This window comes from Erpetoichthys calabaricus, chromosome 1 (genome assembly GCF_900747795.2).
Source record: "Erpetoichthys calabaricus chromosome 1, fErpCal1.3, whole genome shotgun sequence".
In the NCBI taxonomy this organism is placed as follows: Eukaryota; Metazoa; Chordata; class Cladistia; order Polypteriformes; family Polypteridae; genus Erpetoichthys; species Erpetoichthys calabaricus.
In genome coordinates, this window is record NC_041394.2 from 61,123,016 (window position 1) to 61,150,684 (window position 27,669).

At 36.6% G+C, this 27,669-nt stretch overlaps 1 protein-coding gene across 4 annotated transcripts in view; it reads left to right on the top strand.

Moving 5' to 3' along the window:
* gtf2h4 (general transcription factor IIH, polypeptide 4) overlaps positions 1–27,669 on the top strand; it is a 104,823-nt gene that overhangs the window by 15,886 nt on the left and 61,268 nt on the right. The window lies entirely within an intron of this gene.

The following is a 27,669-nucleotide window of genomic DNA, read 5'->3' on the forward strand; positions in this document are numbered from 1 at the left end:
TCAGATACAAACCAGTTGATAGTAGATTATATAATTTGTTACTGTTCTGATATAAAGCAATAGTGTCTCCATAACAGCATAGATAGGAATATCTATAACATAATACAGAATGTAAACAATTTCAGTATTGGAGAAAGAGAGGGGTTAGAAACATTCACTGATACAGCATGTTGCTGCACCCACCACACAGCAAACCACCACAGGATCCCAAATTAGGACTTGAGTGCAGCCGTGCAACAGGTGACACCTCAGCACCACACTAGTTTGAATGGCATGGAACAGTGTGAGGTTTTTTTACAGTGGCTGGAGTGCCAATCCTGCCACCAACTCCCAAGTTCTCACAGCTAGTTTGGAGTAACTGCTTACAGGGCTGGATGCAGGTTAACACTAGAATCCCTGAAGCTTGCGATTTTTTTTTTTTTACTGTTGCTGACCTAGTTAAATTTTCCTGACATACACCAAGAAGCTTATCACTGTGATAATAGCCTGCTTTTGTTTTGCAAATATATGGATTAGCAGAATGCAGCCTACTAGCCCCACCCCCACCATTCAGTCAGATGAAGGACATCCTGCTGCAATTCTCACAGTTCAAGTCTGTGTTGAAGTGCTTATTTGACAATGTGTTTGTAAGGAATTTTACAGGTAATGAAATATCATAATTTGAAGTACATACATTTCATGTGTGTTTCATGTGTGTTTTCTAATTTTGGTTTTGTACATTACCATAATGAATTTTAAATGAAACAACTCAGATGCAGTTGAAGTGCAGACTTTCAGCTTTAATTCAGTGGGGTGAACAAAATAATTGCATAAAAATGTGAGGCAACTAAAGCATTTTTTTAACACAATCCCTTCACTTCAGGGTCTCAAAAGTAATTGGACAATTGACTCAAAGGCTATTTCATGGGCAGGTGTGGGCAAGTCCGTCGTTATGTCATTATCAATCAAGCAGATAAAAGGCCTGGAGTTGATTTGAGGTGTGGTGCTTGCATGTGGAAGATTTTACTGTGAACAGACAACATGCGGTCAAAGGAGCTCTCCATGCAGGTGAAACAAGCCATCCTTAAGCTGCGAAAACAGAAAAAACCCATCTGAGAAATTGCTACAATATTACAAGTGGCAAAATCTACAGTTTGGTACATCCTGAGAAAGAAAGCAAGCACTGGTGAACTCAGCAACGCAAAAAGACCTGGACGTCCACGGAAGACAACAGTGGTGGATGATCGCAGAATCATTTCCATTGTGAAGAAAACCAAGTGAACAACACTCTCCAGGGGGTAGGCGTATCGATATCCAAGTCTACCATAAAGAGAAGACTGCATGAAAGTAAATACAGAGGGTGCACTGGCAGAGCATTAAAAGGAGGAAACCCAGCATCTGGTGATGTCCATGAGTTCAAGACTTCAGGCTGTCATTGCCAGCAAAGGGTTTTCAACCAAGTATTAGAAATTAACATTTTATTTCCAGTTATTTAATTTGTCCAATTACTTTTGAGCCCCTGAAGTGAAGGGATTGTATTAAAAAAATGCTTTAGTTGCCTCACATTTTTATGCAATTGTTTTGTTCACCCCACTGAATTAAAGCTGAAAGTCTGCACCTCAACTGCATCTGAGTTGTTTCATTTAAAATTCATTGTGGTAATGTATAGAACCAAAATTAGAAAAAAGTTGTCTCTGTCCAAATATTTATGGACCTAACTGTAACTACTGGCTAGGAAGCTGACTCTCTACCGTATTGGCCAGTTAAACATAGAACAAAAAAAATGAAAACAATAAGGTTTTATTTATTGTGTTTATCAAATGGCTATAAAGTAGTAGCATGCAAAATAATCAGGAACAGGAACTTTACCAGTACAAAAAGTATAAACCACATTCTTCGGTAGTTTTAAAACAAAAACAAAGCTTAACTACATGAACAAAAAACAGTTTATATATTAAGCTTGGAATACAGTTGCAGAGTAGAATAGCTGTTAAATGCAATCCAAAATTAACTCAATGCAATGTTCTAAGAAACAGAATTGCTTCTGCCAGATCCTCTTTCATAGAAGCTCTTAAATCTAACTTGATTATTTTTAGAGCTGAAAATAGTCTTTCAACACTGACTTGGGTGGGTGACATTGCTGTTACAGTTCTAGCCACATCACTAATACTCTCTGGATCAACAAGGATGGCTTCTTCTACAGTCAATTTCGATGAGTGATGATACTTTTCAACTACTTTTAATTCTTTAAAAAGCTCCTGCTGGAATCTCTTTATTTGTACATTTACTGGTCATTTATCTTTCACGCATAGGTGACGTCGCTTTGCTTTTGAAAGTTCCATTTTGTCCAAGTAGGAATCAAAGTCTAATTCTTCATTTGAAGAGGATGATCCTGAGTTACCAGTGCGTATAGCTTCATCCAGTGGTGGTGTTTCAGGTAGTAGTAATCCCTTCATGTGAACTGCTACATCATAGAGTACCTTTTTTAGCAATGTGGTCACTGCTCAACAATATTCAGCTCATTTGATCAACATAAATAGCGGCTAACAAGATTTGATTATCCAGTAAGAGACTCTCTCTTTTCTTCATTGAAGATACAATGCAATCAGCTATTAACCCTCCGCTTTTGTTCAGGCAATACAGTAATCCCTTGCTATATCGCGCTTCGCCTTTCGCGGCTTCACTCTATCGCGGATTTTATATGTAAGCATATTTAAATATATATCGCGGATTTTTTGCTGGTTCGCGGATTTCTGCGGACAATGGGTCTTTTAATTTCTGGTACATGCTTCCTCAGTTGGTTTGCCCAGTTGATTTCATACAAGGGACGCTATTGGCAGATGGCTGAGAAGCCACCCAACTTACTTTTCTCTCTCTCTTGCGCTGACTTTCTCTGATCCTGACGTAGGGGGATTGAGCAGGGGGGCTGTTCGCACACCTAGACGATACGGATGCTCGTCTAAAAATGCTGAAAGATTATCTTCACTTTGCTCCCTTCTGTGCAGCTGCTTCGTGAAGTGACATGCTGCACGGTGCTTCGTATACTTAAAAGCTCGAAGGGCACGTATTGATTTTTGATTGTTTGTTTTTCTCTGTCTCTCTCTCTCTCTCTCTCTCTCTCTCTGCTCCTGACGGAGGGGGTGTGAGTTGCTGCCTTCATTGTAACTGCTTTGTGCCGCTGTGCCATGCATACTTAAAAGCCAAACAGCCATATTGATTTGTCTGCTTTCCTCTCTCTTTCTGACAGTCTCTGCTCCTGACGCACACTCCTTTGAAGAGGAAGATATGTTTGCATTCTTTTAATTGTGAGACGGAACTGTCATCTCTGTCTTGTCATGGAGCACAGTTTAAACTTTTGAAAAAGAGACAAATGTTTGTTTGCAGTGTTTGAATAACGTTCCTGTCTCTCTACATCCTCCTGTGTTTCTGTGCAAATCTGTGACCCAAGCATGACAATATAAAAATAACCATATAAACATATGGTTTCTACTTCGCGGATTTTCACCTTTCGCGGGGGGGTCTGGAACGCAACCAAATGTTAAATCTTCATGTTGCAACCTCTTGGTGACAGTAACGGGGTAAGAAAGTAGACTTTCCAGTTCTTTTACTTGTGCCTACTGGATTTCAGTTAATAAAACATTTTCATTGTACAGTTCTTCAAGAAAGTCTTTTAGTTCAAGTAAACACTTTACCATCAAATAAGTGCTTCCCCAGCGTGTTGTTTGATCCAAAATCGCTCCTTTTCCTGCACGTCTTTTCAAAATGGCATCTGTTTTAGGAGCCTTGACTGCAACAGTTACTTACCTCAATTTGCCAATTAGAGTAGCTGCATGACAATCTTTCAATCCATCTCTTATTGCAAGTTGCAGAGTGTGAACAGCACAATGCATATGTTGAATAGTAGTAAGCTTAGATGCTTCTTCAGCAATGTTATCCAAACCTTCACTATTCTCTTCGGTTTCACTTTCTCCAATACTTGCAGAACTGTCTTCTTCTAATATCTGTTTGTCACTTTCTTCATCTACTTTCTTCATTTTCTCAATGAATCCGACTCCAACTCCTCGACACTGACTCCACAGCCCTGCTTATAAATATAGAATGACGGAGGCATTGCAAAGCAAGAAATGCTGAACACATGGCTAAAACAGAAAATGTTTTCATGTGTTATAATAATAACAATATAATTTTGACGTGAAGTGTAGTATTTGTGGAGCCCAAATATCCATGAAACACTTTCACAAAACATGTATGCTTTTATTCAACAATAAAGCTATAGAAAAAGAAATTGCTCAGTTGACATGTTGCTGAAGTCCAACTATCAGTCAATATAAAATAAAAGACATTTGCATATGTATGTGTTTGCTAGTTTCATTTGCAACCAGTTGTCACAGTGGTAATGTTGCTCCATCATGGATCCTTGCAGATGGCGCAGTGGATAAGCTATCATTTAATAATGGCGAGGTAATGGGTTCAAATCCCACATCATCTCTGTATTTAGCACTTTCAGTAGTGGGCTGTTGTTGTTATTATTATTATAATCATATTACAAAACATACATTTGATTTGAGTCTGTAACTTCCTGTGTAAATTTATGGTACCTGTAAAAGATTTTACTTTTCCTTGCACATGGACATTTATATCAACATGTCATTTGAACAATTTTTTTGTTCAGTTTTATTCTTGAATAAAACTTAATTAGAACAATTTTTGTTCAATTTTATTCTTGGATTCTTGAATTAAAAAAATCGTTCAAATAACATGTTGATATGAATGTCCGAGTGTGAGGAAAAGTAACATCCACCATAGACACTGCGGTTTCTGTTTGCTCAACAAGACACCAAGATGAAATTATTGAGCTCCATTTCAGTGCTAACTTTTACAAGTACCATAAACTGGTAAGAAACCATACACTGGCTGTTACAGACTCAAATCAAATGCATGTTTTTATTATATAATAGTAACAATAGTAGCAGGTCACTACTCAAAACAGTAAATAAAAGGAGGATTCGGGATCGAACCCACAACCTCTTGATTATGAAACAGCAGTCCTTACCTCTACTACTCAGTAACATGTAAATTGAACAGTTTCTTTTTCTTCAGTTATATTCTTGAATAAAAGTGCAATTGTTTTGTTATACCTTTTGTGAAATTGTTTATTTGATACCCTAAGTTCTTGTCTATAAGCCAGACTCATGTATTAGCCGGAGACCAAAAATCATACGAATTTTTAAAATAAAATCGTATCATAGATAAGCCGGACTCATGGATAAGCCGAACGTACTATAACCTATAACTAATAGAAGGGAGGGAGGTCAGTGGTCTCACTCGCGCCCATTTAATTTCTTTAAGGGGGGAGAGAGTGTGAGATATTGGCGTCTCTCTCACTCCCCGCATGGCGCGGTTGGAGCGGCCGGAGCGCGTTCTTTCTGCTCTGGGCGTCGCCGAGTCAACACGAGCGCGTAGCGGTCATTTAAATTGTGATTTTATATGTAAGCATATTTAAATATATATCGCGGATTTCTGCGGACAATGGGTCTTTTAATTTCTGGTACATGCTTCCTCAGTTGGTTTGCCCAGTTGATTTCATACAAGGGACGCTATTGGCAGATGGCTGAGAAGCTACCCGGCTTACTTTTCTGTCTCTCTTGCGCTGACTATCTGTGATCCTGACGTATGGGGATTGAGCAGGGGGGCTGTTTGCACACCTAGACGATACGGACGCTCGTCTAAAAATGCTGAAAGATTATCTTCACGTTGCTATCTTTTGTAAAGCTGATTCCTGAAAAGACATGCTGCACAGTGCTTCGCATACTTAAAAGCTCGAAGGGCACGTATTGATTTTTGACTGAAAAACAAACTCTCCCTCTCTCTCTCTTTGTCTGCTCCTGACGGAGGGGGTGTGAGCTGCCGCCTTCAACAGCTTTGTGCCGCGGTGCTTCGCATACTTAAAAGCCAAACAGACATATTGATTTGTTTGCTTCACTCCTTTGAAGAGGAAGATATGTTTGCATTCTTTTAATTGTGAGACGGAACTGTCATCTCTGTCTTGTCATGGAGCACAGTTTAAACTTTTGAAAAAGAGACAAATGTTTGTTTGCAGTGTTTGAATAACGTTCCTGTCTCTCTACAACCTCCTGTGTTTCTGCGCAAATCTGTGACCCAAGCATGACAATATAAAAATAACCATATAAACATATGGTTTCTACTTTGCGGATATTCTTATTTCGCGGGTGGCTCTGGAACGCAACCCCCGCGATGGATGTATAAGCCGGACTTATGTATAAGCCGATATTCTATTTTTTCATTTTCACAACTTTTTTCCTTAGATAAGCCGCGGCTTATAGACAAGAACTTAGGGTATTTGGAATTCAGTCTTCACACATTATACACTTCACGTCAACATTTTGTCAATTATTACTGTAACATGAAAAAAAGTTTCCTGTCGCATTTCCTGTCATCCTACATTTCACAGATCATTGTAGACACGGAACACATATGAAATGTTTATGTTCCAAATAATGATATACAGTTGTTATTTACCCTATACAATTCCAGACACCATACCCCAAGATAAACAGACGTCAGCGCTGAGAATTTTGTGTCTGACTTCAGCTGCCTTGGTGGGGGAAGAGTGAGCAGGCTGCTTGCTGCTTGTGCTGAGTGATACATTTGCAAAACAAAGGTGCCGCAGACGAGGGAATTTAAGGTGGCCCGGCTTTACAAATATTTTCATAGGCTTTAGGGATTCTAATGTTAACATCATAACCAGGACGGAGCAATTGCAGGTTAACGGCTTCAGATTTTACAGAGGTGGTTATTTATTGCAAATTCATTTTTAGAAATAGTAATCATTTTACTTATGTGTATATATTTTTCATTCTTAAATTGCTTAATAGATACAGTAATAAGAACATTAACTGGTGATATATACCAAGAATTGGGAAATAAGCTAATAACTCAAACAACAATTTTATGTCAAAACAATAGTAACAATTAGTCAAAGTCAGAAATGATAAAAAAATAATATAGAGAGCAAAAATTCACCTGTAGATAGAGAACAGCATTAAGAAACTGCTGAATGTAAGAAAGAAATAATGGAAATCTTGAGTTTTACACTGCCTTTTGAATGGAAAAAATCATGTGATGTTAGAGAGCTCTTACAGAGTCTATGTAAAATAGATCTAAAGGTACAGTTACACACTGAACACTGATTTGATGAGTGCAAAACAAAGTTATTGATGCCAGTGGATCAGAATGGTTGAATTGAAGTGTATAATTCTTGATTTCAGTTCATTTCTTGAATAGAAAGCTTATGTCACCACCATCTCTTTTTATTCACATGCTTTACTGAATGTACTTTGTGAGAAATTTGCATGCAACATGATTCTTATTTTTCAGATTGCTTTTTTCTTTTTTATAACATTGTTCATGTTTAGGTCTGCCTCTAATTTAGTGTTTAGCTTTCTAAGTAATCTTGTCAAGCATATCTTCAGTTCCCTGTTCCAGTTCTAGTTTCCTATATGCATGTGTGTGCTGTATAGTGGTCTTACTCCGTGTGTGTGTGTGTGTAAAAATTATATATTAGTATATAATGAGTATTAGTATATAATGAGAAGCAAAAATACTGGGACAAAGAGGTAATATGGATTATGATTAAAGTATAGTCATTCAACTTTTATTTCAGAGCAGTGCTTTTCATATAACATAAGCGTTATTATAAAAATGATGCTTGTTATGTTTATACCCCCAATTTTATGTTTCCTCAGTTAACAATACATAAGTAAGATCTGATACACAACAGAAGTTCATGCCATTGCCGGTATAGACAAGCCAAATCACCACTTTATTTGAATTTTGCATCAGTGTTTACTTGCTACCACTGACATTTGCACTGCCAGTCCTCCCAAAACCCACATTCATGTACGCGTAACAATTGGATGCATGTAAATTACACCCCAGCGTAACAATGAACTGTTTAATGAAGAAATGCCTAGATTGGTGGACAACTGTAGAAATATGCATTTAAAGAAGTACAGCATGTGGCAGCATGTGTCTTTTTTGTTTTTGCATCAAAGTTATTATAGTGTAAACAAAATATGTCAAGGCTTGTTTTGAGAAAAATGAATTTGAGAAGTCGTCCTGTGCAATTAGGCAAACGAAAAGAAAAGCTACTTTTATTAGTTCAGACCTTTTTATTTTGTCCTTTAAATTAAAACGAACACTGTTTGAGTTTGGACAGCAGACTTGTTTTAAGTGCAGCAGCTTACATTTTCATTTTAAACCTGTTAAGCATGTTAGTCTTGTATCTTCTTGATTTTTAACTTTTGAATATTTGATAAATTTATGGCTTTTTTTAAACATTTGTACTGTGTTATTATTTGTTGCTGTGTCATACAATATACGTTTTGTAAAGAAACCAGTACTGCCTTATTAAAATGGTAATCTATATTTACAATTACACCTCAAGAATTCTAAATTTCTAGCTGATACACTGAAGAAAAAAACACACCTGTGTAAACATAGTAAATGTATACTTTAATCATTAGTTCTGCAACAGCTTTTTTACTGTTAAAGTACAGGTATATTTACAAGTGTTTATTTGCCAATACCAATTAATTGATCGATTGATTTAATTTTTTTGTTGGATTAAATGTGGAGCCTTGTTTCAGATAGGTACATTACAGAAAAAAAGTGAACAATATGTTAGCTTATAATTATGAGAAGCGTTTTATTTTCTTTTATGATATATGTATTATGGATAAATATTTTTGTGCATATTTTATTTTAGCAGTTTTATGGTCACCAAAAATTAAACCTACAGAATTTCATTTTGTTAATGAAAAATTAACAACACCTGTGGTCTATAGTTTAATTATAATAGTGCACATTAATATCGGATTAAGGCTTCTATGCATCTGATTATGCAAGAGGTTAGTGTAAAGAGATTTTTAGAGGGATAAAGAAAAAAAAAAATGGTATCGGCCATATTTGAAAAACCTGATTGGAGCATCCCTGTTGAGAAACTAAGTGTTTGCCTTTAACACTTTACAAAAAACTCATAATCCCAGGCCACCTTAAATTCCTTCTCACCTCTATATTAGTATCTTTTGTTTTGCAAATGTGTCAATCAGCACAAGCAGCCTGCTATCCCCTGCCGCAGCTCAATGCGGACAAAAAGTTCTCCCAGCTCAAGTCTGTTTATCTCTGTATGAAGTGCCTGAAGTTGTATAGGGTATATAATCCATTGTTATTTGGATCACATGCATTTCATGTGTGTTCCGTATCTACAACGATCTGGGTAAATGTACAGTAGGATGACAGGAAATGTGAAGAAATTTTGAACACATACCTAAAACAGAAACCTTTTTCATGTTATAATACTAATGACAAAATTTTGACATGAACTGTATAATGTGTCAAGACTGAAGTCCGAATATCAAATGAACACTTTCACAAAAGGTACATGTATAACAAAACAAGTACGCTTTTATTCAAGAATATAACCAAAGAAAAAGAAATTGGGTTAGGGTACGATGCTAAGTAAGGTGGTAGTACAGCAGTAAGAACTGCTAATTCATAATCAAGAGATTGCCGGTTCCATTCCGGGTACTTCCCAGAATTACCGTTTTGAGTAGTGAGCTGCTCTTATTGTTACTATTATAGAATAATGGTACACATTGCAATAAGTCCTTATTTTTCTTTGGAAAGATAGTACTTAATGCTTGGTGTAAAGTTTGAGGTAGAATTTTGTTGTCTCTAGCTTCTATAAACGTTGCTAATAATACTGGAGCTAACTTGTTTGAAAATTTTTATAAAATTTCACTGGGTAGCCATCGGGGCCTGCAACTTTCCCACTTTGAATTGAGTCTATAGCATCCAGTGATTTTGAGAGTGTTAGAGGTTTGTCCAGTTCCTCTGCACTAAGAAAGAGTATTTAGCAATGGTATTTGTAATGCATCAAAAAACTCATGACTCAAAAACCTCGAAACTCATATTGTTATGGTCAATGATTATATCTCCATCTTGCTCTGCAAATTTTCTGCTTGTGGATTTGTTATGCCAATATCTTATTAGCTTTCTCTCTGTGTTCATGGTAATGATGTCAAGATTTAAAGGTGAGTTGTTAGTTTCTTTTCTTGTCAAGAGGTTAAATTATGATTGCGGAATCTGTCTTTTCTATAAAATGCCTCATTAGGACACCTAGGATATTATTGATTTATTCTGGTAATTTCGCTGATTAACTCTAATACCTTCTTGGTCTCCAATTTATTTTTATGGGAAAAAATATGAAATAACCTGTCCTCTTAAAAAATTCTCAGAGTTTTCCAGAGTGTTCCTGCAAGGACCTCTGAGTCAATTTGTCTAAAAAAAAATCTATTTATTTGGAGGTAAATTCTGTAAAATTCACTTCTAACGAAAGGGGCTTAAGATGCCAGCTGCTACTAAATTAGGGTGTAGGGCACAGTGATTCCATTTCCAAGAACAGTGGGACATGATAGGAGATAATAATAGCATCATACTTGCAAGATTTGATAGCAGGCAATAAATTGTCATTAATAAAAAAATAACCAATTCTTGATTAACTGTGGTATACTGGTGAGAACAAGGAATATTCTTTTGAGCTTGGATTTAAGAATCTCCAAGGGTCAGATAAGTTTTGATCCATTACAAACCATGTGATGGTTTTTGCGGTGTTAGATGTTATCAGTACTGTATTTGAAGTCATCTCCAGGTCAGGGTTTAAAACACACAGTCTCCAGCCATTATAATTTTATGAGTGTTGGGAACAGATGCAAATACATTTTGGATAAAATTTCTATCGTCCACATTAGGTTCATAGATATTTATCAAAATGACTTTAGAAGATTTGAATAAATTGCCATTCAGCATAACATCTTGGGGATCAGATTCTATGCCGCATGCTACAAATGAGATTGTTTTGTGTAATAAGATTCCAACTCTTCTAGTTATCTTTGTACAACTAGAGTGAAACATTTGGCCAATCTGATCTATTTGCAATTAGAACTGGCCCTTACTTATTAAGTAAGTCTCCTGTAAAAATACTGCCTTCACATTTAAGCCTGTTAGGTGGGACAATACTTTTTTCTCTTTAGATCGTGATTGAGACCTTTGACATTCCAGCTTGCAAAGTTCACTGTTTGATCATAGAGACACTGCTTCAGAGTTTTTGAAGACATTTTGTAGTCTTCAGTAAAAGTAGTGCATTGTTTAATAAATTAACTTTAACCTTGATTTCATATTATTACCAGCTATTGTGACTAATGAGCTTATTATTATGTTGGCACTTACAGTTGTGAGGATAAAAAAGATAAATAAGCAGTAACAAGCTTTCTTTCTCTTCTCTCACCTCCATTTTTCCTCCCCAAGTGAGGCTATGCCACAGTTGACTGAGTCCCAGTCCTCTGACATGCCAAGAGACAAGGCATATCTCAGTTTGATTATTGTGCCCTCCGAAGTGATTTGTCTACTTCATGCATGAATGCAATACTGACATTCTTGGTTCCACCGATACTGTAAAAAAGCTGGGTGCATTACATTTTCAAAACCAAAATAGTACCAAACTAGTATGGAAGTACCGTGTTTTGTGACTTCCCTAGTTTTAAGAACCTCTCTGTTCAGGCAAAGTAATATTTGTGTTGTCCCCTTTTTCCATCAGTGCCTAGTGAGCAGCTGTTCAGTGTTATGGGCAACATTTATGAGGAAAAGAGCTGTTTCAATGGCATAAATGCAGAGAAACTATAATTATGACCTTCCTTTACTGGGATGGGAGTATTAGTTTGACCATGTTAATTATATTAGTTGCTCTTCACAGTAATAGTTTTGTTTCATTTATTGTTTTGTAAATTGCACAGAATGTAAGAATATAGTATTGTTTTTATAATTTTGAGTACTTTTTATTTAATTATACAAATATAGTTTAATTTAGTGTTCTAAATATTGTTATTGGTGTGCATATGTTATTTGGTTTTATGGTTATTTATTTTTTTAAATATTTGTTAATTGACCATTTTTTGTACATTGTTAAAATCTAATTTGTATTCATGTTCTGTTGTAAATCATTTATTTGAATATTCTTGTGCTTCAGTTTTATTTGAACCCACGGGTCGGGTTCTAGCAATGACACCTCTTCCCCAGGAGGAGAATAGAATGACACATCTTCTCACAAAAGGAGAATGGGAATATCATAAGAATAGCCAATAAATCAAATGCCATAGTTAGTTTTTTTTGTTGGTTTTTAAATATATTTTTTTTAAATCCCCATCAGAAATAGGGAGTTGGGTCATTCCAGAGTTAGGGTGTCCTAGAGCTAAAGTTTATTTATTCATGAGTAGTTTTTTTACACAGGAATGTCTTTCTTTTTTTAACATTTTATTGAATTTGTTAAAATCAAATAACTTTCCATACAAGCAAGTCAAATTTTACAAAACTAGGTTTGAATGAAATCAACCCCCACCCATGAGAGAGAGCGCTAGGTCCACTGAGTAAAACTTTAATAGTAGGGTGTATAAATAAATTACAAAAATAAATAGAATAAAATAAGGGAAGAGAGTCGACTTCCTCAATTTAAATGCTCATTCTAAAATGTTATTGATTAGATCCTGCTAGGTTTTAAAAAAGTTTTATACAGATCCTCTAAGTGAGAATTTTGATTTTTTTCCAATTTCAAATGATATATAACCTCAGTTACCCACTGACTTAAAAGAGGTGAGTTAGGCTTCTTCCAGTTGAGCAAGATAAGTCTATGTGCCAATAGTGAAGTAAAGGCAACTACAGTTTGTTTGTCCTCCTCCACTTTAAGCCCATCTGGGAGCTGTCACAAAGGCATTTAAAAATTTAGGTCCAAAATGTTGTTAATTTGGTGCATGCGCAAAACATAGGGCCCAATGAGGCTAGAACTTGATTGCAATGTTTGCAAGTTGGATCTTATCCACGAAACATTTTGGAAAATTTTAAATGAGACAGGTATGCTCGATAGATAATTTTAAGTTGAATAATTGTATGCTTTGCTCAAATGGAGCTTGAGTGATGTCTGTGCATTGCTACCTTCCACTCTTTTTCTGAGATGTTGAGAGAGAGATCTTTTTCCCACTGTACTCTGAGATCTTTGAAAGGGAGGGACTGTAAAATGGTTTTATATATTACGGAAATGCTGTCTGAGTCCTCAAGACTGATCAATATTTTTTCTGGCATAGACGTAGGTGGGAGGTGAGGAAAATTGGGAAGGTTCTGTTTAACAAAGTTGCTAATTTGAAAGTAGTGAAAGAAATGTGTTGCTGAAAAGTGAAATTTGGAGTGTAATTGTTCATAGGATGCAAAGACATTGTCTATGTACTGATCTCCAAGTGATTTAATCCCAAATGTTTTCCAGACATTAAAAACTGCGTACGTTTGAGAGGGAGGAAAAGGTGTGTTATCACGCAGAAGTCCCACAGATAAAAGCTTTTCTATCTTAAAATACTTCCTACATTGGTTCCATATTCTGAGTGATTGAAGCACAATTGGGTTGTTAGTTTATTGGCAATTACTTGTACTTATTGGGGTACAAAGCAAGGAATATAAAGAAGTACTGCAGGATTTTATTTCTATTGCGGACCAAGCTTGTGTATGTTCATCTATTTATGTCAATGTCCAGATTTTTATAGCTTGTATATTTGCTGCTCAGTAATAAAATTGAAAGCTAAGTAGAGCCATGCCACCTTCCGCCTTAGGTCTTTGTAGGGTCGCCCTTTGGATACGTGGATGTTTTGAATTCCAAATAAATGAGGTTATGGTTGAATCTAATTTCTTAAAAAATGAGTATTGATTTATATTGGAATATTTTGAAATAAAAAAGAGAAGCTTAGGAATGATATTCATCTTAACAATGTTAATTCTTCCAGCTAAAGTGAGATGAAGGGTTGACCATCTATGCAAGTCTTGCTTATTTTTTTCCATACAGATGGCAAACTTTTGTTGATAAACAGCTTTATGTTTGCTTGTGATGTTTACCCCTAGGTATTTAAACTGATCTTCGATGATAAAAGGGAAGGTGTCCAATCTGATATTGTGTGCTTGAGTATTCAATGGAAAGAGCACACTTTTTTTCTGAGACCAGAAATCTTTTAAAATTCGGTTAGTGCTGTTAGGACTGCAGGCACAGTGTTTTGTGGATCTGATATATACAGTACCATGTCATCTGCATGTAGAGAAATTTTCTGTTCAAGTCCTTCTGTGATAATCCCCTTTATCTCATAAGCATTTTGACAGTGAACTGTCAGTGGCTCAATGGCGATTGCAAAAAGCAGTGGTGACAAAGGGCATCCTTGTTTAGTACCATGTTCTAGTTTGAAGTAGTCCGAGTTAATGTTGTTAATACAAACTGAAGCTTCTGGATTGATATACAGTAGTTTGATCTATGCACAAATGTTCGGGCCAAATCCAGTTATCTACAATGTAGTGAAAAGGTAGTTCCGTACAACATTATTCTGAAGTGAGATTGGTTTGTATGATAAATATTGTAATAAGTCCTTATTTTGCTTGGTGAAAAGTTTGAGGTAGAATTTTATTGTCTCTAGCTTCTGTAAATGTTGCTAATAAAAGGGGAGCTAACTTAATTGAAAATGTTTTATAAACTTAGGCAGGGTAGCCATCAGGGCCTGCTGCTTTTCCACTCAGAAGTGAGTTTATACCATGTAGTAATTCTGATCGTGCCAGAGGTTTATTCAATTCCTCTGCACTGAGAGTATCTAGTTGTGGTATCTGTAATGTATCCAAAATGCATTAGGTTGTGTCTTTGTCTTCTTTAAACAGAATAGAATATAAGGACTTATAGTAGTGCGTTATATTTTTATGGTCAATGGTTTTGTCTTCGTCTGGTAATTGCTGGGATTGTATTGTGAACTTTGTGAATTTGTTGAGCTAAGATCTTATTAGCTTTCTCTCTGTGTTCATAGTAATGATGTCTTGATTTAAACATGAGGTTGTCAAGAGGTTGAGTTCTGCATGTAGAGCCTGTCTTTTCCAATGAAGTGCCTCATTTGGATACCTGGCATGTTCTTGATCTATTCTGGTAATTTCACTGATTAGCTCTGATTTCTTCTTGGTTTTGAATTTATTTTTGTGGGAAAGATATGAAATAATCTGACCTCTTAAGAAAGCATGCAGAGTTTCCCAGAATATTCCAGCAGAGACCTCTGAGGATGTATTTGTCACAAAAAAAATCAATATGCTTGGATATAAATTCTGTACAGTTCTCATCTGTTAATAAAAGCAGGTTAAGACAACAGCTGTGAGATGAGTATTTGGGGCATATTGATTTTAGCTCCATGATGAAATCGGTGTGGTTGGAGATAACAATAGCGTTGTACTTACAAGATTTAATCGTAGGCAAAAAATTGTTATCTATAAAGAAATAATCAATTCTTGAGTAACAGTGATGCACTGGTGAGTAGAAGGAATATACTCTTGAGTTTAGGTTTAGAAATCTCTAGGGATCTGATAAGTTGTAATCAGTTATAAACTGTGTATTTGTTTTTGCAGTGTTAGATGTCATCGCCTCTGTGGCAGGAGACCTATGTAGGTCTGGATTTAAAACACAATTAAAGATGATGGATGGATGGATGGATGGATGGATGGATGGATGGATGGATGGATGGATGGATGGATGGATAGATGGATAGATAGATAGATAGATAGATAGATAGATAGATAGATAGATAGATAGATAGATAGATAGATAGATAGATAGATAGATACTTTATTAATCCCAGGGGGAAATTCACATACTCCAGCAGCAAAAAATATTAAATTAAAGAGTAATAAAAAAAATGCAGGTAAAAAACAGACAATAACTTGAATAATGTTCAACGTTTACCCCCTCTGGTGGAATTGAAGAGTCGCATAGTTTGGGGGAGGAATGATCTTCTCAGTCTGTCAGTGGAGCAGGACAGTGACAGCAGTCTGTCGCTGAAACTGCTCCTCTGTCTGGAGATGACACTGTTTAATGAATGTAGTGGATTCTCCATAATTGATAGGAGCCTGCTGAGTGCCCGTTGCTCTGCTACGGATGTCAAACCGTCCAGCTCTATGCCAACAATAGAGCCTGCCTTCCTCACCAGTTTGTCCAGGCGTGAGGCATCCTTCTTCTTAATGCTGCCTCCCCAGCACACCACTGCGTAGAAGAGGGCACTCGCCACAACCATCTGATAGAACATCTGCAGCATCTTACTGCAGATGTTGAAGGATGCCAGTCTTCTAAGGAAGTACAGGCGGCTCTGTCCTTTCTTGCACAGAGAATCAGTATTGGCAGTCCAGTCCAATTTATCGTCCAGCTGCACTCCCAGGTATTTATAGGTCTGCACCCTCTGCACACAGTCACCTCTGATGATCACGGGGTCCATGAGGGGCCTGGGTCTCCTAAAATCCACCACCAGTTCCTTGGTTTTGCTGGTGTTCAGTTGTAGGTGGTTTAAGTCGCACCATTTAACAAAGTCCTTGATGAGGTTTCTATACTCCTCCTCCTGCCCATTCCTGATGCAGCCCACGATAGCAGTGTCGTCAGCAAACTTTTGCACGTGGCAGGACTCCGAGTTATATTGGAAGTCCGATGTATATAGGCTGAACAGGACCGGAGAAAGTACAGTCCCCTGCGGCGCTCCTGTGTTGCTGACCACAATGTCAGATCTGCAATTCCCGAGATGCACATACTGAGGTCCCTGACCATTATAATTTTATGAGTGTTCATATTGGAAATGGATGTAAATATGTTTTGGATGAAGTCCCTGTTATTGACATTGGGTGTGTAGATATTTATCAAAATTGGAATTTGTAATAAAACTCTATCTTATGATCATAGTTTATGCTCTGTTTTACAGACATATGTTGTATAAGGTCAAGGGAATGCAATGGTATTGCATGATTTTCATATATTAAAAGGAGTACTTTAAATTTGTCCCTAGTATTCTACTTATTTAGCAGATTTATATAAATCTATAATATAGTTCAAAGTGGAGGTTATACAGTGCATCTGGAAAGTATTCACAGCACATCACTTTTTCCACATTTTGTTATGTTACAGCCTTATTCCAAAATGGATTAAATTCATTTTTTTCCTCAGAATTCTACACACAACAGCCCATAATGACCACGTGAAAAAAGTTTACTTGAGATTTTTGCAAATTTATTAAAAATAAAAAAAATTGAGAAAGCACATGTATATAAGTATTCACAGCCTTTGCCATGAAGCTCAAAATTGAGCTCAGGTGCATCCTGTTTCCCCTGATCATCCTTGAGATGTTTCTGCTGCTTAATTGGAGTCCACCTGTGGTAAATTCAGTTGATTGGACATGATTTGGAAAGGCACACACCTGTCTATATAAGGTCCCAGTTAATGTCAGAGCACAAACCAAGCATGAAGTCAAAGGAATTGTCTGTAGACCTCCGAGACAGGATTGTCTCGAGGCACAAATCTGGGGAAGGTTACAGAAAAATTTCTGCTGCTTTTGAAGGTCCCAATGAGCACAGTGGCCTCCATCATCCATAAGTGGAAGAAGTTCGAAACCACCAGGACTCTTCCTAGAGCTGGCCGGCCATCTAAACTGAGTGATCGGGGGGGAAGGGCCTTAGTCAGGGAGGTGACCAAGAACCCGATGGTCACTCTGTCAGAGCTCCAGAGGTCCTCTGTGGAGAGAGGAGAACATTCCAGAAGGACAACCATCTCTGCAGCAATCCACCAATCAGGCCTGTATGGTAGAGTGGCCAGACGGAAGCCACTCCTTAGTAAAAGGCACATGGCAGCCCGCCTGAAGTTTGCCAAAAGACACCTGAAGGACTCTCAGACCATGAGAAAGAAAATTCTCTGGTCTGATGAGACAAAGATTGAACTCTTTGGTGTGAATGCCAGGCGTCACGTTTGGAGGAAACCAGGCACCGCTCATCACCAGGCCAATACCATCCCTACAGTGAAGCATGGTGGTGGCAGCATCATGCTGTGTGGATGTTTTTAAGCGGCAGGGACTGGGAGACTAGTAAGGATAAAGGGAAATATGACTGCAGCAATGTACAGAGACATCCTGGATGAAAACCTGCTCCAGAGCGCTCTTGACCTCAGACTGGGGCGACGGTTCATCTTTCAGCAGGACAACGACCCTAAGCACACAGCCAAGATATCAAAGGAGTGGCTTCAGGACAACTCTGTGAATGTCCCTGAGTGGCCCAGCCAGAGCCCAAACTTCTCTGAACCTGATTGAACACCTCTGGAGAGATCTTAAAATGGCTGTGCACTGATGCTTCCCATCCAACCTGATGGAGCTTGAGAGGTGCTGCACAGAGGAACGGGCGAAACTGGCCAAGGATAGGTGTGCCAAGCTTGTGGCCACATATTCAAAAAGACTTGAGGCTGTAATTGCTGCCAAAGGTGCATCGACGAAGTATTGAGCAAAGGCTGTGAATACTTATGTACATGTGATTTCTCAGTTTTTTTTATTTTTAATAAATTTGCAAAAATCTCGAGTAAACTTTTTTCACGTTGTCATTATGGCATGTTGTGTGTAGAATTCTGAGGAAAAAAATGAATTTAATTCATTTTGGAATAAGGCTGTAACATAACAAAATGTGGAAAAAGTGATGCGCTGTGAATACTTTCCGGATGCACTGTATGTCTTGCAGTGCTATACAGTTCCTTTGTGTGTTTTCATGATGTTTTGTTTACTTTAACTCTCATTCTTTTCCAGTTATATTACTGCAAATCCAATGTAGCAATTTAAGAAATAGTTCTAATATCATTATTCTTAAATTATCTTACGGTCATTTTGAAGTAATTGTAGAATAGTAATTGAATGAGTTGAATAGCCTAATAAAATATTAAAACAAATAATTTGACTTGTTACATAGAAATTAATTGTCTTTTTAAGATCCTACTTTACTACACATTAACAGACGACCTTTAGTTTTCAAGAGAACATCCCAAATTACTGCAGAAAACATCCAGGGCAACACACCACCTACAGGAGAGAACCTATACTTACTAGTGTGGAAGCTTTGGGGGCACTCTGTCCAGCATGTGTGCTTGATGCAGCAGAAGGGCAGCAGGCTAAGGCATTAGTAAAAGTAAAAATGAGAGGTGCAATGTAAGTGGATGCTTGTAATATTCCCTCAGGATATTAGAGGGATTTTTTATGTTTTGCATTTTTTGTTTTTGTGCTTTTTGTTATTTAGGAAGTTTCATTATTTGTTTAACATCAATGAGTATTATTGTAGCAAAACTGAAACTTCATTGAAAAACTGTTTTTCCTTTATACAATTCATATAATAACCATTTCATCACTGAAACGGAAAATTGAAATGTGCAGAATAGTTGGAGATGTACTCCTCTACGTATTGAAATTGTTTTTGGTATTAATTACTAAGAGGCTTCTAGAGACAGACTGCAGGGTTCAGATTCAGGTCAGCTTGACCTAATTCTGGTGTTTACTGGGAAATTAATTAGACTCTCTGTGGGCATAAATTTCAGAATCTTAATTGTTTCTTTTTATTTAATGTTGACTAAAGGGAGCAAATGTTGGACTTGTATGCCTTGTATTTTCTTCTTTGTTCAGCATCATATAATATATAGTATGCCTGCCTTCTTTTGTTATCTTTTATGTGAAATATTTACATTTAATGTAACTGAACACATAGAATGAATATTTTATGTACAGACAAAAAAAAGTGCATTTTGTTTTCCAAGAACAGGGAATTAAGTCTAAGTTAGCTGTAGTCATGATACCGTGTTCTGAATTCAATATATTAATGAAATCAATCTGAAATGTGTTTTATTTTTCATTTTGGGTTCAAAGTGCTTTAGGAATATAATCTTTTTTTAATAATATCCCTAGAGAATAAAAAAGTTTAACAGCATTATTAATCATTTTGTATACCAATTATTTATTTTTATCAATTTTTTAAATATGTTTTTGTGTTAGTTTATTTTTTTAATAATGCCTTGGGCAATTTCCTGTAGAGTAATCCCCCGTTGCCATATTTTAACAATAAAAAATACAACTTTGCACTTAGCATTAAAATTCATACAAAGAAATAATGGAGGTTAAATTCATTAGTCGTTTATTCTCTCAAATTCACTCTGTCCAGATTAATCCAGTTTTGTTTTACGGTTTGTTTGTTTGTTTTTTCTCATGTTAGTTTTTTTGGAGTGCACATAGCTTCTGATGTATACATTTATGTGCCTGTTAATGTGTTAGTGATATACTCAGTAAAGATTTGATTTTAGTTTCTTTCAATAATAACTTTACTTATTTACTATGTTAGTGTGTTATTTATATACTGTATGTATGTATATGTGTGTGTGTGTGTGTGTCTGTATATGTATGTGTATATATATATATATATATATATATATATATATATATATATATATATATATATATATATATATATATATATAAAATTTATTATGTATGTATGTATAAAACACACACTGTAACTTAACAAATAAGTAAAATCATATGTCTGTGCATATGTATTTGGACGTCCAGGAGATGTATCGCTCCCCAAACCCTCACACAGACAGGCTGAGACAACAGATCAATACAACACACGTTTTATTCAGGTAGGGAAGTATTTTTCTTTTTTTCCTACACTTCACAGCACAGTACAAAAGCACCAACTGATATAGCACACAATCCTTTTCTTCTTCTCACTCACCTCCACTCCTCCTCGCAAGCTTTGTCCTTCACATCCCAACTCTGGCTCGTTTTTTGAGGCCAATCCCATCCTTCTATATTTGCCATTTGTCAGGCAGAAACGTCCTATCATATTTCTATTCCACAGCACCCACGGTACCCAACGGAGCTGAAATATTGAACCCCAAGTCCCATGGTGCCCTGTGGGAATCTGGGACACAGCTGTAAACCAAGAAGGCTGCCATCTAGCGTTCTGGGGGAGGCAGCAACCACCTTCCCCCATCCTTCCATCTTTTGGGCGTCCCGACTGGGTTGGGCTGCCAGCCATCCCTTACAGTATGTGTATATTTATATGTGTGTGTGTTTATTTTTCTTTCTTCAGGAAGACTACAATTTTGTGTATATATGTTTTTGTCTTTATTTTTCATTTTGGGACTGACAGCTTCACTATTTATATTACTCACTTATTTTTGATTGGAACATTACTTTTGTGTTTTTGTGCACTTTTCAATAAAGCCCACTTTTGTTTTTGAAAATTACCACCTTTTTTTGTCTGTGTCTACAAGATGTCCACTGTGTAGTCTGGTGCCAACCTTACCACTGCCACTAACTGTTCTTCTTTATTGATTCTGCCATTATAATTAGATGTGCTCATTCAGCTTTGTCTTTACGTACACCAGAACTGTGGCTGGAACCGGGAGACTGTAATCTTATTTTGAGAAACTGATATTATATGTTTAGGTTGTAGCATTTTAAGAAATGTTGCAAGTAAATTAGTCAACAGTGTTTATGCTGTTGGCATTTATATCCCTCACCCCATGATTTCTGTTTGGACCAATTTCTTATTTTATTTTTTTTTAATTGTGATTTATTTCAAGTATTGTGTTAAACTGCAACACCAGCAGCTCTCTCTGTCCCGTAACAGTTTTGTGATTCATGATTGAGCATATAGAAAATCCTTTTAAAATGTAATTATTTCTAATAAGTCAAAAGTTGTATTTTGGATGTTTAGTTCATAATCTCGGCTAGGGCTACAACAAGCAACTATTTTTGATAATCCACTAATTGGTTAATTACCACTTTGATTAATTAATCAATTGGATAAGAACAGATTATTGTCAAATTTAAATGCAAGATGGTATTTACAGTGCACTCTGTAATGTTTGGACAAAGACAGATTTTCCTTGTTTTATCCTTCTGCTACACAGTTTAAAATTACAGATCAAACAATTCAGATGTGATTTAAGTGTACCTTGTGACTTTAATTTAAGGATGTTTGGGTATTTAAGGGTATTCAATTTTTCTATTTACTATGCTGCCAGTGGTTTCTTCTCCAGCACCGTTTAAGTTCTTCAATGCTTGTGGCAAATCGCTTTATTAGGGCATAGTTTTTGTGAATATTATTTATAAGTTGTACCGTAGTTTGTAAATTTTAATTAAAACCCTAAAAGATTAATTATTAAAAAATTAAATCCTCTAAATTGTGTTCTTTGTTGTGAGGATTTGACAAATACTTTGTTTACACTGAACAGTTACTTATTATCATAAATACTTTTCTTCACATAAACATGTTTCTTTGTCTTGTAAAAGAAGCATATTTCATGTGTTTAATTACATAGATTTATTTTTATATAGCTGTGAACCTTATTTTAGCATATATTGGATATGTAGACTCACCACTTCAAAAGACATTATTTAATTTATAGCAATTTGTGTTATCTGACATCTTGGTGTGCTGACTATTGTCATAATACCTCTTCCTCCCATAATATGTCTCATTACAATTAATTAGAAAATTAACACACAAGAATTAAATTAATGCTACCTCCATATATTCATGTTCCATGTTCAAATTAAATTTAATCAGGTCAGTATCCACACCAATCTCCTACCTCTCTACGATGAATTGCATAAAGTAAAAAAAAAAAAAAAAAATCAGCTAATTTGAAACATACAGTATGTTCCAATTTCAAATTAAGTCCAATCACATCAATATTACCACTGTCTTACCCAATTCAAAGAGCTATATAATAAACATTAATAAATTCTTGATAAATTCTAATAATTCTTTAGATTGTACTTTGCAGAGAAAATTGGATCTTTTCAAAATTTAAGAAAAAAAAAACCAACATGTCATTTGGCGACTGAGTTGGGAAGGTAGATTCTGTCACTTTGAGTAAAATAAGATAATGATCAAATCAAGTGTAAGATACCACAACTGATTTTCTTTTTTTTTTCATTACAGTGTATTGTCCCTTCTTATTTAATTGAAATAAGGGCAACAATACACTTATACAGCTTTTAGTTGAAGAGCATGTGAAATATACTGACTTCATTTGCTGATGCTGGCCAAAATGAAGATGTCAAATTATAAGACTAGGAATCGCTTCTGATGTCTCACTCCATTTTGGACAATCACAGGTGCAGTCTGTGATTTGTGTGAAGCCACCTTAATGATATCAGAGAATTTGGAATAATCGTAAATTCAAAATTATCTGACAAATAAGCAAATGTTTTTCCGTAGGCCTATATGGTTAAAGTGTAGGACATTTAGAACACATTCTAGCAAGGCTAAACTTGATCAATGTCATCCTCACAATTTGTTTATAGTTCTAGGTATATTTTGGATAATCTTAATCGAGATAAATGTGTACAATGTATGATATTAATTGAATTATATTATGCTTTTCACAAATGGTTGAGACGTATATCTTGTTGATGGCTGGTTATTGCTTTATACATTTTTATTCTAATTAAAAGGTCCAATTCTCAAATTTTCCATAGAAAATATATGGGTACACTGTTTGAGATAATCTGGTAAACTCTGTAGTTGCTCCTTGCAGCCTTTTCTTCATCAATACATAGTATAGTGGCAACTATTGATAGTAAGGAAAGATTATAAATTTCCTCAGGTTTCTTTTAATAGTGTTTATAACTGACAAATAGTAAAAGTAGCTTTCTAGTGGAAGTTCAGATTTGAAGTGTAATTGTTGTAAAATGTAGACCTGTTGACGTTATATACTTAATTAAATATTTAATCTCCAAGTAACTTCAGTTTAGTCTTCACTGTGAGCATCACTGCCAACTGGGCTAGGTGCTCAGCCACTGCTATATGTCAAGAAGACTGGATAGGCTCCTTTTACAACTACAGCCCTACCCACATTGTGCCCACATAAGTGCATATGTCTTTCTACTCTTCATCTGCATTATAGATTGATAGAAAGAATGTTCGTTTGTTTGTTTGTTTGTTTGTTTGTTCCTTCATTCTAACTTTATTTGTCCCCTGAAGGATATCTGGCTTTTTTCCAAAACTCTTAGACACACTGTGGTCTGAACACACACCAGAATGACCAAAAACTGAGAAAAGTAAAAAAAAAAAAAAAAAAATATTGAATTGACTGTCAGGGTGAGGCATTATGCACTTTTGGTTTAAAGAAGGCTGAGGCCCTGTTTCATTTCTTGACAATGATTCTTTGGCTGAAAGTACTTCATCTATCAGAGAGAGGATGTGCAGCATTGTTCATACTGGCTCTCAGTTTTGTTTTAATTCTCTCCTTTGCTTCTTCCTCCATGGGGAATAGAGCTTGTCCTATGCTCTGCCTTATGTATATAGTTCTTCTGTATTCTGAGACTTGTCCAAGTTGTCATTAATGTTGACCCCCATGTACTTTTAGGAGTGGACTTGAATAGTGACCAGATCTAGAGGCTCTTTGGTGCAATGAAAGTCAATAAGCAGTATCTTTGTTTTGCGGATGTTAAGATGTAGACAATTCTGTTTCCATCAAAGAACAAAGTTCTCCCCCTAATTCCAATACTCTGTCTCATTCCCTTTATCGATAACCCATAACAAATTTTATATCGTCATTTGGAAACTGTGGCTGTTTAGGAAGTTGTTGTTTTGGAGACATAATGTGCTTCTTACTACTGTTTACATTGGAAATTGATATTGCTCATAAATGTTTTTGGTTTAAAAAAATTGCTTGAAAAGGGAGATGAGTAACAGTCAATACATAAATTTTATGTTTACTAGCTGTCAGCTTTAGATTCTGGTTCCTAATCAATAAAAAAGAATATGCTTAGAGAATGCTTAGTTAACATTCAAAGTGTTCAGGTTTTGTGCCTCCCAATAATGGTTAAAATGCAAGATTTGTAATAAGAATTTATATTAACATATTCCTTAAACATTTCATTGCTCACTGCAGGTTCCTAGATTCTTGCCATTTACATCTTCAAATGCTATATTGTCCTATCTGAAAAATTGCATTTTAACAGGTGATACTCGAGTGTTTCTCTTTTAAAATTAGGAGTGATAAACATATACTAAAAATGTTCAAAAGCTGAATTACTTATCTTTGCAGGAACATACCTCATCTTGAGTATTTTAGAAAGCTGGAGGCACTCTTAAGGACACCTGTATTTCTTTTTCACAGGATTTGTAAACCCCACAGCTCATACCAGAAGACTCATTCTGCTGCGCAAGATTACACAGTGCAGAATGTATAACAGCAACTACTATTCTTGACAATAAATGCACAGCTAACTGTTAAGTGCTTTGTTTGTTAAATGTACAAAAATATACTTAGTTCCATGTAGTTCCATGAAGGTAAATGTGAGAGTGTGATCTGTAGGAATCACTTATTTGAAGCTTTTGTATTAAGGTCTTTACATACATCAGGTGAAACTGTGATCCTCCTCTGCTTCTTGGGTATGTGCAGTTTAAGGTCAAAGGTGTGGTTTTTAGTATAATTCATCACGATTGTTCTTCCACAGGGTGTTGTCATTGATTTTATATATGGTGTTGTTGTGGTCAAAAATTCCCAGAATTTGTCAATAGCATGTTAATAGGGTGTATTTATCAACTGTGCTGCTACATACTGTATGCCTACGGTCTTGTTAATTAGTATACCATGTATCATTATTCTGAGTTGATCAAGATGTGTATTTCTGACATTCTACAGTTGTGCATATGACTAAAGTGATTTTTTTTTTCTCCTCCAGAATGAACAAAGCAGGGTAGGTTGTATTGAACATCAGGACAATAATGGTCTAATTTTTACGAATTGACAGAAAATAAAGTTTCTCAGTGAATAGTCCACTTATCTGTAACATTACACTAAACTACTGAATCATCTTTGGAAATTGTAGGGTGAGAAAAATGCATGGCGCACACAAAATTGCATTTTGCACTATGATGGGGCACCTGCACACAATGTTTCACCATGACAATACAGCTGCACACACCACTGTACTATTACTGCCAATCTGAATGCATTGTCAATCAAAATTTTTGATCAAAAACAATGTGGTTGTTGATTCGCACTAAACTATTTCTTCATCTTCTTCTTCTTTTGGCTGCTCCCGTTAGGGGTTGCCACAGTGGATCATCTTCTTCCATATCTTTCTGTCCTCTGCATCTTGCTCTGTTACACCCATCACCTGCACGTCCTCTCTCATCACATCCATAAACCTTCGCTTAGGCCTTCCTTTTTTCCTCTTCCCTGGCAGCTCTATCCTTAGCATCCTTCTCCCAATATACCCAGCATCTCTCCACTGCACATGTCCAAACCAACACAATCTCGCCTCTCTGACTTTGTCTCCCAACCATCGAACTTGAGCTGACCCTCTAATGTACTCATTTTTAATCCTATCCATCCTCGTCACACCCAGTGCAAATCTTAGCATCTTTAACTCTGCTACCTCCAGCTCTGTCTCCTGCTTTCTGGTCAGTGCCACCGTATCCAACTCATTTAACATAGCTGGTCTCACTACCGTCCTGTAGATCTTCCCTTTCACTCTTGCTGATACCCGTCTGTCACAAATTACTCCTGACACTCTTCTCCACTCATTCCACCCTGCCTGCACTCTCATTTTCACCTCTCTTCCACACTCCCTATTACTCTGTACTGTTGATCCCAAGTATTTAAACTCATCCACCTTTGCCAACTCTACTCCCTGCATCCTCACCATTCCACTGACCTCCCTCTCATTTACATACATGTATTCTGTCTTGTTCCTACTGACCTTCATTCCCCTCCTCTCTAGAGCATATCTCCACCTCTCCAGGGTCTCCTCAACCTGCTCCCTACTATCGCTACAGATCACAATGTCGTCAGCAAACATTATAGTCCACGGGGACTCCTGGCTTATCTCGTCTGTCAACCTGTCCATCACCATTGCAAATAAGAAAGGGCTCAGAGTCAATCCCTGATGTAATCCCACCTCCAACTTGAATGTATCTGTCACTCCTACCGCCAGCCTCACCACTGTCACTCTTCCTCGTACATATCCTGTACAAGTCTTACGTACTTCTCTGCTACTCCCGACTTCCTCATACAATACCACAGCTCCTCTCGAGGCACCCTTTCATATGCTTTCTCCAGGTCCACAAACATGCAATGCAACTCCTTCTGGCCTTCTCTAAACTTCTCCATCAACCTTCTCAGAGCAAACATTGCATCTGTGGTGCTCTTTCTTGGCATTAAACCATACTGCTGCTCACTAATCATCACCTCATTTCTTAATCTAGCTTCCACTACTCTTTCCCATAACTTCATGCTGTGGCTCATCAATTTTATTCCACTGTAGTTACTGGAGTCCTGCACACCCCCCTTATTCTTAAATATCAGCACCAGTACACTTCTTCTCCACTCCTCAGGCATCCTCTCTCTTTCCAAGATTCCATTAATCAATCTGGTTAAAAACTCCACTGCCATCTCTCCTAAACACCTCCATGCTTCCATAGGTATGTCATCTGGACCAACGGCCTTTCCATTTTTCATCCTCTTCATAGCTGTCCTTACTTCCTCCTTTCTAATCCGTTGCACTTCCTGATTCACTATCTCCACATCATCTAACCTCTTCTCTCTCTCATTCCCTTCATTCATCAGCCTCTCAAAGTACTCTTTCCATCTGCTCAACATACTCTCCTCGCTTGTGAGTATGTTTCCATCTTTATCCTTTATCACCCTAACAAGCTGCACATCTTTCCCAGCTCGGTCCCTCTGTCTAGCCA